At 35.5% G+C, this 12737-nt stretch overlaps 1 long non-coding RNA gene across 1 annotated transcript; it reads left to right on the plus strand.

Moving 5' to 3' along the window:
• The first annotated feature begins 7025 nt into the window (after positions 1–7025).
• LOC149088147 (uncharacterized) lies at positions 7026–8889 on the plus strand. The gene is made up of 2 exons (XR_016195365.1): positions 7026–7220; positions 8676–8889. It is a non-coding gene; the product is annotated as an uncharacterized LOC149088147 (long non-coding RNA).
• Positions 8890–12737: the final 3848 nt, after the last annotated feature.

Here is a 12737-nt window from a genome sequence, read left to right on the forward strand (position 1 = left end):
TGTTGAAGGTGTTGTTTAGTTATTAAAATACAAAAATAACTTTTTATATGGACACCCTGTCCTCAGAAACCCAGTAAGAAAGATGTTTCCCTGTCTCTCCTGAGGCCAACATAGAAAGTCCCACGTTTTCAAGTGCAATATTCACTGAAATAGCCTACTTGAATTTAAAATTCGGAGGAAAGTTGGGAAAGAACAGCCTAAACGGTGAACAGCGTAAACGTAATTCCTCTGCCGATTCATGAGCACGGTTTGTTATGACTGTTTGTATATAATCATTAAGAGGGTCAATCCACTATGTAAATTACTCTTAACACTAGCCAACACACATTGAAAGTTAAACATTTGTAGAATAAATTACTTCGCATATCACCATAAATCAAGGATATACAGCGTCGTCCTATAATTTCGTAAATAGTTTGAAAATCCATAAACATTGAAGGAGTTGGTTTGTTTGAATTCGGTTCTTGCGAAAAGTTTTTCACACGAAGGGTGGTGGGAAAAGTTTTGGTACAGCAAAATAGTTCAAACTTTGGTCGATAGAGGACGCTGCACCGATAAACTCACAGAATTATGAACGTTCAATCTCTTCCGCATCTGAAATGCTCGTAAAGCTTTAGCCGGCGATTCGTGGAGGAGGTAAAACAACTTGACCAGTATTGTTTCATCAGCCAATGGTCAGAAACATGAAAACTCAAAATAAGCCTTTAATCAGCCGTTCACATGTTTCCAGTGATTTACTTTCGTACAGCACCTGCCATGAATGAAAATTTGATTAATTTTTCTTTCTGCCCCAAAAAATATAAAATCCTTCGTGAGAATAACTTTTTTGCACATTTCTCTCAAATTTTCATGAAACTTTAACCCTCATAATGCTCTCATCATTTTCTGACGATCAGCGTAGTAGCTTGTTCAATCCTCTTGTGATGTTCTGATTTTTTTAAACATGAAATTCTTAAAAAGGCGTATTGATGGCGTATGTGCCTATATATATTTTCTAGTGATTTTTATATATACATGTATTTTTTTTTTCATTATTTCTTCGTTTTAAAACAGATTTGAATGTAATATTTTGGATGCGTGCACGTTGTTGAGAAGCGAGAGAGTGCCTATAAACCAACAATAGCGATTTTGACGGTGATTGTGGGTTCGAACGCAGCTACTCTGTTTTATCACACCTTTTTTTTCGATTGTATGTATTTTACAGTGGCAAATCTATGAAATGGATCGTCAAAAGACTGAAATAATATTTCGGTTTAGACAGGTTTTCGTTTTATAAAGGCTCACATAAAAGCATTAATCTATGAAGGTACTTTTTTTTTGATTTGTCGAAGACAGGTTTTCGTCTCATACAGTGTCGGACTTAGATAGCTGTATTTGCAACGTATGGGTTTGAATTGCATCTATCTTTCACAAAAGACAACTGAAGAAAGAGGTTTTATTGTTTCCACCGCTGCTGTTTTCAGAGAATCATTTCCCCGACATCCATCCTAAGCTTTAAACTATTAAAGAATTTATAGGACACCCCCTGCATTTTGCAATACATGGGCCGAAGAAGGAATTGTTTATCAGAATAGATGAATCACTGGAATGTTAGCTCATGGATTAATACAAAGCAGTCTCACTTAATTAAAGTCCATTACTATCATTTGAATGGTTTTGCCAACTGCTTGTTAACTTACGATGAAAATACTCTCAGTCATTGCCATAGGAAAGAAAATAAATAATTCAAAGGAAAAAAAGAGAAAGTAAAGCAGAAAAAAGAATCCTGAACAGAATATTTGTGAAGTTTCAGAAACATCAGCGTCAGATCGGTAACACCAAGCAGAGTGCTAAGAAGGAATAGCACAAAAACAACAATAAAAAAAACACAATTCTGATCAACTGAACCGAAATAATTAGTTTAGTTCGCTTGTTAGGGAGGGATTTCTAGTGCAGATGCAGAGATTGGTGATGAATCCTATTCTTCTGGAAAGTGCTTGTTTATGATCCCTCTGGGATCACGAGTAAAAGCGTTTCTCTCTTTTGCTCGGCAACTAATCTGCGACATCTGCTGTATCGTTGCTCGAACGAAGCGGAATGGCCTATCGATTTACGGCAGCCAAGTATCATTCCTTTATGAGAAGTAAATCAGGAGGAAATGATTACTTTTAGCTTCAGACTTCCAAAAGAAGAACACCGCCAACAACAAAAAAACACACCAGCAAACAGCTGAGGAGTGAATTCCACTGATGTAAAACTAAACGAGAGAGAGTTTATGCTGGTAATCCGAAGCATTGTAAATTCTTGGAAACTCAGCATTTCTCACATCGTTGCTCAGAAAATAAAAGAGAATAACAGAAAACAACTTCTAGGAGTTTAAAGGAATTCTTAGTATATAGTAGAAAGAACTGAGTTATACAATATGGATGCCTGATAAGGTTCGCGAAGAATTCTGTATTCAGATGTACTTTGGCATTCCCTTTTGGGATTTGGTAATTCGTTGCCAAATGAAAGTAAACGGAAAAATAAACTCACCTTTTTGGAGTGAGTTGTGCCAGTATTATCTAATTTTTTTCACCTGCGGATCAATGAAAATAGGAGGGTATTTTCACGTGCTGTGACACAGTGGGTTAATACTATAATGGCCGGACTATACGTTATACCAGAGATTCCCAACGTGGATTCCACAATTTTATCAAAGCAAAAATATTTTTAATTTTGGGTATAACAACCGTGTAAAAAATTGAAAGTGCTCAGAAGGGGGAAAAACAGGGTGTTTTAATGTTTTTCTTAGGGGTAAATAGGTTATTGTCAGCTTAAAAAACGCAGGATTATGAAGGCAGGATTATAAAGTGACGTAATCAGTTTTTAAAGCATTATAGCTCCATAGTTATTGGTCAAATCAAAAAACTCATATACTAGTCTACAACTATCTCCATATACTAGTTTTTTATAAGGAGTAACGTGTGTAATTATTTGGCGGTCGATAGTATCCACCCTGTATAGCATTTTCCGAGCCATTTCAGAAATTTGTTATGTTCAGAGTAATATGCAAGTTTCTTCTTACTGGTGTACAACTAGTCCGAAGATTTTTTTTTCAAAATAAGTTTATCCCATGATGAGAGTGTTTTGAAATGAGAAATTTAATTTTCTAAAAAATTAATTTAAATTAAATGTTAACAATTTAGTAATTAAATGAGAAATTAAATGTTTGAATAATTACTATGTACATATTTAAACTCTGCACTCTCTATTATGACACCAAACCAAACTTCATGTACATCCTGTTTAATTTCAAAATATTTTTCACTGATTCATAAAACATACAAACGCGCAATTATCAAATTCTCTTTCGAAATCCAGAGAAAATGCAGGAGTAATATTTCTTCGCTAATGACGTCTTCGAAGAGAAAGTTGTTTAAGTAGAGAAGATTGATGAAATCGATAAATTACCGCAAAATCGATATTATAAACTATAAAAACATACGGAGAGCATTATGTGCTACTTCCTCGCCAGTGTCTGGCTTTCAGTCTGGATGTAACCGATCGTAATTCATCTCGAAAGCCTTCTATATAAATTTATATAATTATAGTTTCCCATATTTATTTATACGAAAGTTTCCCAAGACTTGTAAACATTCAAAATAATTTTATTTTTGAATCTTGTATGTAATGTTCGAGCGAAATAATAAATATTTGACTGAAAAGTTTCCAGACTATTCCTATGCATTCAATGCCTACCACTACTACGGATTCTCACATGCACTTCGTAAATATTTCTCTGGGAAATTTCTAAGGAGTTGTTTACATACAGGAAAGTGTTTGTATGAGTGGCCGCAACGTGTTTATGTTGTCAGTCTTGTACAGTTACGCATGTCTCGTATTGTACTGGTACTGCCATCTGTATCATACTTAAAAAAAGACAGGTGACTGAAGTATAGTGTTGAAGGATGCCTTCAGTGACTAAGATCGCAAATGCTAGAAAGCGAAAAACACAGACGTTCATTTCCAAGCATTGAAGTTGGTTGTAAATTCGAAAATTACGAATAGCTGGATTGGTTAATAAGAGACGTCATACATCAACATGAAATGATAACATTTACTCACTTGTGAGATCTATGGTTCATTACTATAACGTAGGGAAAAGGTGGGTGAGAATATGCACCAAGTGGATTTATTGACCTCCCAAGCCGCTACATGCAGGATATGTTGTATGCAACGGTAATGTCAATATGCTGTCACAATTATGCTCGTTTCGTGTTATACTGGTGCTTTCACATATCTTCCACATTTTGTAACTCATTATACTGCACTAATATAAATAAACCTTTCTTTCTTTCTTTCAAACCAAGCACCAATTTATAGTGATGAGTAGTTTACTAATGAGCGAATTGTGCCGGAAGTATTTGTAGCTAATAGTGTGAATGCGTATTTAGTGTTGTCAGTGAATTTTCAGTGCTGCCATATATATTTAAATTTGTGAGTGAAATGTAATAACGATTCAATATCTGTATCGTTGCAGGTCTGTGATCTCCGCGGTGTTGCATTTTCGCTAGTGAATCGGGAACCACAGAAAACCAACTCCAGCATTCCACTAACTATGCCACCGGTGGGGGACACGGGACCTCGCCTTGCGAGTAAGTCAGTATGACCATACGACTACTTAGCGACATCGGTACACCTTCCAAAGGAAGGCTTTTGACGTGAGAAAGAGCAATGACTTATAATTTAGTAATGAGTGACTAGCTTCTCGCTGACACACAACAAACAAGACAAGTAGGGCATCGGGCAACCTATTACGAAAATCTTATCTTGCATTACTCTAATAATTGTCTTCATTCAACACTATCTACCAAAACCTGAAATTTCCATTACCGTAGGCAGGAAAATTACCTTCCACAAGGCCTTCAATTCTGTCTGCCCACGGAGTTTAATCACGAAACGAACATTTTAGAAATTAATAAACCTGCTTACTGGATTGCAGATAAATATTTTCATACAGAATTGTTTCTCCATTCCCATCTCAGTAACAATAATTATTACTGATCTCGCGAAAGAAATAATTGAGTTTCCGATTCCTCTCAATAAAATTTCCAAATTTATAATCCTTAAATTGTGTAAAAAACATCGTACTCGTCGAAGATGAAACTCATCTTTGCTGATTGCGACCGGCTAAAAAACTACTAGAAATATTCAACATCACTAATCATGATAACCAGGAAAAATCAACAAGATCAAATGCTCAATAAGATCATTTTCTAATTATTATCGTCAAAAAAGTTCCAATCTTTTCACTGCAGTCATAATAGATCAAAGGCCGTACCGTCATTACCGAAACTCATCTAGTTTTCTACCGATGATAATAATACTGAGAAAGATCCGAAATTCATCGGAAAAAGATTCGAATTTTCTTCGAATTTTATATTATTTCAACAGCAAATAAATACCAGTATAAACTGGTAACATATTTTTTCTGCTTTTGTACTTCGGACTGTCCGCTCCATACTACGGGAATCTCATCCTGCATTACATGACCGATGATAAGCTAATCCCGTTCATTCAGCGTTATCTACAGGAACCTAAAATTACCACAGCCACCACCGCATAGGCTGAAATACGGGAGGGGCGTGGGGGGCATTGCCCCCCCCCCCCAGCATCAAAGGTGAAGTCGACTGATCTAATGCATATATGTATAGATGAATTGACATCCAAACTTCCAAGTCTATCACCGCCTATGCACTACCGTAAATCTACCAGTGGACTAATTTTATTTTTCCAGGGGAGATTAATCAAAAGACGAATATTTGAGAAATTAATACTTTTCGACTCGATTGCGGATGCATATTTGCATTCAAAATCATCCCTCATCTCAGTAGAAATCATTATAATTCATCTCACCGAAAATGAAAGAGAATTTCCTCTCTCAATATAATTTCCGAATTTACATTTCCCCCTTTCGCGAAAAAAAAACCGCAATCATCGGAGATAAAACTCATCTTCGCTGATTGCGACCGGCTGAAAAAATACTAGAAATATTCAGCATAACTAATTATAATGACCGGAAAAAGAAGATAAGATCAAATAATCATTTCCCAATCATTATCGTCAAAAAATTCCACAAGCTTATTATTGCAGTCATAATAGATCAAAGATGGTGACTTCAAAATTATCCGTATTCATTTAACTATTCCTATCATTACCGAAATTCATCTACTTTCACATCAATGATAATAATACTCAGAAAAATCCAAAATTCATCGGAAAAATATTTTCATCGAATTTTATATAATTTCAAAAGAAAAATGCCAGTATATTATATCATATTTTTTTCTGAATCTATAAAAATGTCGGACTGTCTCAATTTATTTCGAAGAGGAAAAGTGTATTTATATCCTCTTCATATTCTGGGAGTCTCGGTTTACGGATTGTTCACCGATAGCAATTCACCGACAACAGTTCATTGACGGAAAATTCACCGACAACAGTTCATTGGCTGAAAATTCACCGACAACAGTTGATTGGCTGAAAATAAACCGACAACAGTTCATTGACGGAAAATTCACCGACAACAGTTCATTGGCTGAAAATAAACCGACAACAGTTCATTGACGGAAAATTCACCGACAACAGTTCATGACGGAAACGACAACAGTTCGGCACGAGTCACTGAGCCAGTAAATGGGTGAAGAATGACCGAGTGAGTGAGTCAGTAAACTATACAGAAGTTATATAGTGAGTGAAAAAGGGATTTGTGTTCGCGAGAGAGCAAACTAGTGAGTGAGTGACTAATGGCCGTATTCACGGAGCGACTGTTAAACGGCCGGTCGAATAACATGCGGATGACTGCTATCGCGTATGTTAGAAAAAATCGGTATTCTCGGCTAACCAGTGAGCGGCTGTGACAAGGCCACGGCGTTTAACAAGTGATGATGATGATCTTGATGCTGATTCGTCAATATCGATCACGTGTTTATTCTTTTTTCTTCTGCTGCTGCTGCGAGTGTTTTTGAAAACAAGATGGAGGACGATCGCGTAGGCTATCGCCACAAGATGTTATTTATTTTTGTTATTGGTAGTTTTATTTTATTGAATAAAGTAACGAATTAGAGAAATTTCAAGAAACAGATGTTTGTAACGTTGGTACAGCTCTTCATCCGCTTCGACCTCGTCACAAGAAACATGCTCGATCGCATTTCTGGGAGATGGAGGAATCTGATTATGATTCTCAAGCAGTTGATGAGGTATGTGTAAAGCTTTATTTAACAGTTATTTATATTTCCTTTTATAAAATTATTATATAAACAAATTGAAGTATCCAAAGTGTGATATATAATGTTGCTGAGTGGTCCCTGATTACCCCTCAACCAAGGTCCCCCCCCCCCCCCCACATCCTGAAGCCGGGCCCCATGCCAGGATTTTCTGTTGGCCCTTTGATGTGAATTTGGAATGTAAAAACAAAAAATTATGATCAACCCATCACAGGGCTGAAGCTCTGTCAACATCCCCACCTCATTTTCCCATGTGACGACTAGTGCTTTTTTTAATATTACAAATGCTGAAACAATATTAATGTCCGATTTCACGAGAAAAAAAAAAGTTGATTTCTATTTTTTCCATATAAAATTACAAATACTTTTCTATTCAAAAGCAGAGGTTTATGTATGTGTATTCGATTGGGCCATCAAAGAAATGCCAGTTTGTAAACAATACTCTGCATTGTTTGTAAACAGTGCCAATGGGGATGGGAAGAGAATATGCTATTTAATTGTGAAACATCATTTGCAAATGTATAATTACTATTAAAAATGTAGAAAAAATTACATTCCGAGAAAAATTTGTGCAACTTATTGATGGCATGGTTAATTTAAAGCAATTATGAAATCATTTGATAAATTCTACCCTTTATTTTATGACCCAGTGTCGAGCACACAAATACTTTAATTTTTGTGAATGATTTTTGTTTCAATTTATGATTTTTACGTGGGGCTGAATTGCACAACTTTTAAAGAAAAGTGAGTTATACAGAATATTTAAGTGTATGTGCATTGAAGAAAACAGTTCTTCAATGCAAAACATCTTAGAATGAAGGTTACTATATAAGAATAGCTTCCTTTATCAATCAAATTTGGTTTAATTTCTTTTGTTGTGAACTTATTTCTGAAAATGTATTTAATTTTAAAATAATTGTTTATATAATAATTTAATCTAAAGGTTTCTAAAATCTCCATAACCAAACTTTTAAAACCTTTCATCATGACCAGGATTAATAGGGGGGGGGGGGGGGTGATTATACCAAAAATTGTTTTGGTTGTAATGTTTCAGGCAACTGATATTTCACAATATACACGAAATTAGTAAAAAAATGTAAATTATTTAAAAGAAAAATGAATATTCTCACCTCACATCTCTAATAAAATTATATGGAATAAAAAAATACGTTTAGAAAGAGTTTAACGTAAATAAGTGTTGTGCAAACAGAAAAATAGGTTAAGAGTTCATGAGTGTTAGATTATTTCTTATTTGTAGTTATTTTCATTGGTTTTGAGTTTTAAATAAGCTATAAAAATTGTAATCTACATTATTAGTTCACTGTCATTGTTTCATGTATAAAGTAAAATTCCTGAAGTAGTATGAAATATAGTTGATACTTCAAAAGTTGATACACATTAATTTCTGGCTACTGTACTTTATTACAGAATTTGATCAAATCAAGTAAACCTCTCAACTCCTAAGCAAGCAGTCTACAGGCAACACTCTTGGGGATTCTGCACTTCTTTTCACAAAAGATAATTCGACAATTTGTCTGAGATGATCATACAACAAGACGGGCTCATGCAAATTTTTTTTCTGCCTTTAATTATTCTATCAATACATTTATGAGTACAATAAATAGCAATTATAGTTTTGAAAGTTTGATTGACTTTTTTTTTCGAAATTGTCAATTTTTTTTTCAATTGATTTTTAAATATTATTTCAGAGTACAGTGTCTTTACACTACAAAAACCATGTTTTATATGTTCACCATTTTGCAGGAAAAATTTAAACGTCTCTATGTTCAAGGTATTCGAAAACATGCCGCCTCGTATGAGATTTGTGGGCTGAAAAAATCTTGGAAATGACAAAATATGGAAATACATTTTCTCATCTGTGCATTAGATTACTAATAACATTGGACTACGAACAGATTGTATCAAGAAGCACCATTTATCTTTGCATTGAGAAGCTGAGTTTGACAAAAAAAAAAATTATATCAAGAGTTATGCTCGAAAAATGCTATATGAATGCACACTCATATTGAGCATCCAGAAGTACATAATTTATATAGTTACCCACATTTTGCAGTTATGCAAAATATATACTGTGCTGTGTAATATTCAAATACATAATGAAATTGCACAGTATAACTACAATACACTGCTCCATCATGACATTAGCAACAGAACAAAAAATTTGAAAAACACATGAGAAGTTATGTGCCATATGAAATTTATAATGTGGCTCTGAAAAAAACACCTAGAAATTTTAATCAGTGTATGAACTTCGAATCATCAAAAATACAGGAAAAAAATTAGTGATCAATTCTTTTTCTTTCAATAGTTTAAAGCAGCGGTTCTCAACCGGTGCTCCGCGGAGCCCTTGTGCACTCCCTAGGGCTCCGCGGCTCGAGGAAAATAATAAAAAACAGTAAAATTTAAAAAAATGATTAGAAATATTTTTAAATAGTAAAAATAAATCAGTTACTTTGATCAGTAATTAAATTTTTCCACAGGGCTCCGCGAGTCAGAAAAGGGGGTTGAGAACCGATGGTTTAAAGTATATTTTTTTAAATTACCAAATGAACAGAAAAAATTGAATGCAGAGACAATGAAATAGAATTCGTTTCTAATATATATGTATATATATATATATATATATACGAATATAGATTCAAAGTCCAGAAAATGAAATTTAAATGTCTTCATTATTATTAATATTACATATACAGCCGATACGCTTATAACATCCCCACAATGTTTTCTCGATTATTAAGACTAATTATTTTCATGTCCCCACATCCTGGAGCAGGGCCCCTAGGCTGGGATCTGGCTGGCCCTTCTATAGTGCATTTATAGCGTGAAAAAATTATAGTAATTGTCCCGGGACAGGAGCCTTGTCAGCCCCGTCCTTGTGGAAACATGGGCGGGGAGGCGTTCCTCTCCCCCCCCCAACGTCAAAGGTCTACATGAATTAACATCATCGTGCCCCCCCCCCCAGACTTCCAAGTCTATCTCCGCCTATGTGTGGGGGCCACTGTCCCAATCATTCTCAACAATAAGATTTTCCGTTTAAAGCGTTTTCCCATGATGGTTTATGAAAAATGTTATATAGGCGGATCCAACTGTATAAATATATATTTGGTAATTCAAACGTCCGTGAAATTTAACTTCGAATTGCCCAAAAGCGCGATATGCATTTCAGAGTTCATGAAACTATGAAGTACCCAAGAAAGAAACCGAAAAAAAGAATTTGAATTCCGCAAAAGAAATTACCAAAAAAAAAAATTCAAGTCTGAAATTGTACAGTCAAATTCCGTTATAACGAACTCCAAGATACCGGAGAAATCACTTCGTTATAACGAAATTTCGTTATGAAGTTATTGCAGGTTTTAGCTTTGCTCCTACGTAAACTTAGCTGGGGGATGAGAAAAGTGTTCATTTGCTCAAAGTCTCATTGCTCAAAACGAGATTTTCGCTATAACGGTATTCGTTAAAACGGGATTCGACTACATTAGAATTGTCAAAAATATTGAAAAAGAAAAACTTTTTTAGTCCGCAAAACGGACTTTGAATTACCAAGAGAAAGAAAGAAAAAAACGAAACTTTAGAGCGCGAATAAAATTCGAATTTTCGAAAAATACCCCAAAAAAATCGAAGTCCACGAAATAAACATTAAAGAAAAGTGGTAAAGTCCGAAAACACACTAATCGCGCATGCGTTAACATGCCTGTCATTTTTTAACAGCCCAAATAGCAGTGGCTACATTTTCACGAAAAAACCGACTGCTAACCGGTCTGTGAAGCGCGGAGAATACCGTTTTCCAAATAACCATCGTTTTAGCAGGCGCTTGCATGTTAACAGCCGTCGGTGAATACGGCCATAAGAGACACCGTAATTGACCTAGTTAGTGAATGAGTGTCATGGTGAGCGAGCCAATGGTAGACTGAGTGAGCGAGTGACAGAACGAATAGCTTATTGAGTAAGTGCAATACCTGGTGATTGAGTGTGTGTGACAGAGTGAGCGATCAGGTGATTGAATGCATAACAAAGTGAGCGATCAGGTGATTGAATGCATAAGAGAGTGAGCAACCTAGTGAGCTAAGGATAGAATGAGTGACTAGTGAGATGATGATAGACTGAGTTAGCCAGTGAGTGAATGACAATGTGAGCGACCTAGTGAGTAAATGAACGACCTAGACATCCAGTGATTGGCCGGCCCACTGAGAGAATGATCGAGTGACATAGAGCGCGACATTGTGAGTAGTGACTTATGAAGTAAGTGAGTGACCTGTTAAGTAAGTGAGTAACCTTTTCAGAGCAAGTGAATAGCCTAGGGATAGCGTACGTGAATAGTATAATGAACAACCTGGTGAATGGATCACAAAATGAGTGACCTATAGATCAAGCGAGTGACCAGCCTACTCAGAGAGCAAATGAGTGATACAGTAAGTGCCATTGTGAGCGATCTGGTGAACAAGTGAGCGATTTACGAAGTAAGTGGCATAGGGAGTGAATAACCTAGTGAGTGAATGATATGATGAGCAACAAAGAGAGTGAGTGATAGAATGTGCTACTTAGTGATTGACTGAGTGACACAGTGAGTGAGTGGGCGAGAGCGAGCTAGCTAACCCTCTAGTGACAGACTGGTTTCGCTTATTCATTCACTTGCTCGTGCCGACCTGATGTCGGTGAATTTTCCTAGCGACGAATTGCATATCAGTGAATTTTCCGCACACGGGTAATCTCATCCTGCATTACTGAACAAATGATATGCTAATCCGTTTTCATTCAACACTACCAACAGAGACTTGAAATTACCAGAACCATAAATTCACCGCAAGACTAATTTTGTTTGTCTGTGGAGCTTAATCACGAAACGAAAGTTTGAGAAACTAATACCTGCTGACTCGATTGCGAACGCATATTTGCATTGGGAATCACATTCCTCCATTCCCATTTCAGTAGGAATCATTATAATTCATCTCACCAAAATGAGACGATTCCTATTCTTTTTGATATAATTTTAGAAACTGCAATCCCTTAATTTCGGGGTAAAAATTGTGATCATCAATGATAAAACTCATCTTCGTTCATTTCAACTGCTAGAAAAACTAGAAATATTCAGCATCACTTATCATAATGACCGGGAAAAAAAGATAACACCAAATAACCATTCCCCAATCATTATCATCAAAAAATCCCAAGCTTATTACGGTAGCTATAATAGATCAACGATCAAGACTTCAAAATTATCCGTATTCATTAGAAAATTCTTATCGTTACCGAAATTCATCTAGTTTTCTACCGATGATAATAATATCCAGAAAAATCTGAAATTCGTCGGAAAGGATTATTTCTTCTTATTTCATATTACTGCGAAATAAAAAAAAATATAAAAGAAAACGACTTTTTTTTCTGCCTCCATATTTCGGACTGTCCGCTTCATACTATGAGGACCTCATCCAACATTACTCAACCAATGATATGCTAATCCTGTTCATT

Source organism: Pholcus phalangioides, unplaced genomic scaffold, assembly GCF_987345545.1.
Source record: "Pholcus phalangioides strain wild (caught in Gottingen) unplaced genomic scaffold, Ppha-v1.0 ptg000003l_1, whole genome shotgun sequence".
NCBI lineage: Eukaryota > Metazoa > Arthropoda > Arachnida > Araneae > Pholcidae > Pholcus > Pholcus phalangioides.